The sequence below is a fragment of the Rutidosis leptorrhynchoides genome, chromosome 3 (assembly GCF_046630445.1).
Source record: "Rutidosis leptorrhynchoides isolate AG116_Rl617_1_P2 chromosome 3, CSIRO_AGI_Rlap_v1, whole genome shotgun sequence".
Lineage (NCBI taxonomy): Eukaryota > Viridiplantae > Streptophyta > Magnoliopsida > Asterales > Asteraceae > Rutidosis > Rutidosis leptorrhynchoides.
In genome coordinates, this window is record NC_092335.1 from 442558565 (window position 1) to 442559729 (window position 1165).

Genomic DNA, 1165 nt, shown 5'->3' on the forward strand with positions numbered 1-1165 from the left:
AAGTAAATTATTTAGAGTCTTCTAAGTGAACCAACACTTAGGTTAATGGGCAAACAACCCCAATGCTTGTCGTTTATAGTCATGACTTGCAGTCTTCTAGTCTGCATGAGTGTGTTGGTCTAGGCAAACCAATGCCTGTTACCCACCCTAAGATCTAGCTTTGTAATCAAACAGGCTTCTGCCACGCGGGAGCTAGAGATCATCCCTTAAGGAGGCATGATACATGTAATAGCTGTCATATTGTGCGTTGAAGTGTAACCAAAAACTTCCATTAAAAAAATATTCATTACAAAATAAATTAAATTCTCAAGTCATATCCAAATGACAATTTATTACAACCATGAAAGAAATACAAATTGTCTTAAAAGTAAACAAAGTAACATTTTAAAGAAAATAAAAAATGAAAATGTTTAAACGTCGGGGTGATTAATCCCTAGTGCTGCAGCCTGACAATTACATGTAACATCTTTTCGAATTGGTTGCATTCCAAGTGCGGGGTATTCGTTCTCCATTTAATCCAGCCAGCATATAGGACCCCTTTGCGCTTATTCCAATAACTTCATAAGGACCTTCCCAGTTTGGTCCCAGCTTTCCAATATTCTCTGCCCGACTTGCTTCATTGTTACACCACACATAATCTCCAACCCTAAATGACATAGGCTTAATGCGCTTGTCATAGTACTTAGAGATCTTCTACTTGTTAATTGCTTCTCGTATGGCAGCTATTTCTCAGCGCTCTTTTAGCATATCTAAATTAGCACGCAAGCCTTCATCATTACTTGACTCATCAAAGCTGCGTATGAGCTTTGTTGGAACCATTAATTCTGTGGGGATTACTGCTTCAGTTCCGTAGACCAAGCTGAACGGTGTTTCTCCTGTGCTGTTTTTATGAGTGGTACGATGCGCCTATAAGACACTTAGGAGCTCATCGACCCACTCATTACCATACAAACCCAGGCGCGCCTTAATCCGCTTTATAATATCTCGGTTTGTTACTTCACATTGGCCATTGGCCTGTGGGTGCGCGACCGAAGTAAAAGAATGCTTGATATTCTGTTCCTGACACCAGCTCTTAAAAGGCTCACCTTCAAACTGAGTACCATTATCACTGATAATTTCATTGGGGTACCAAACCTGCACATAATATCTTCCCAAAAGAAGTTAC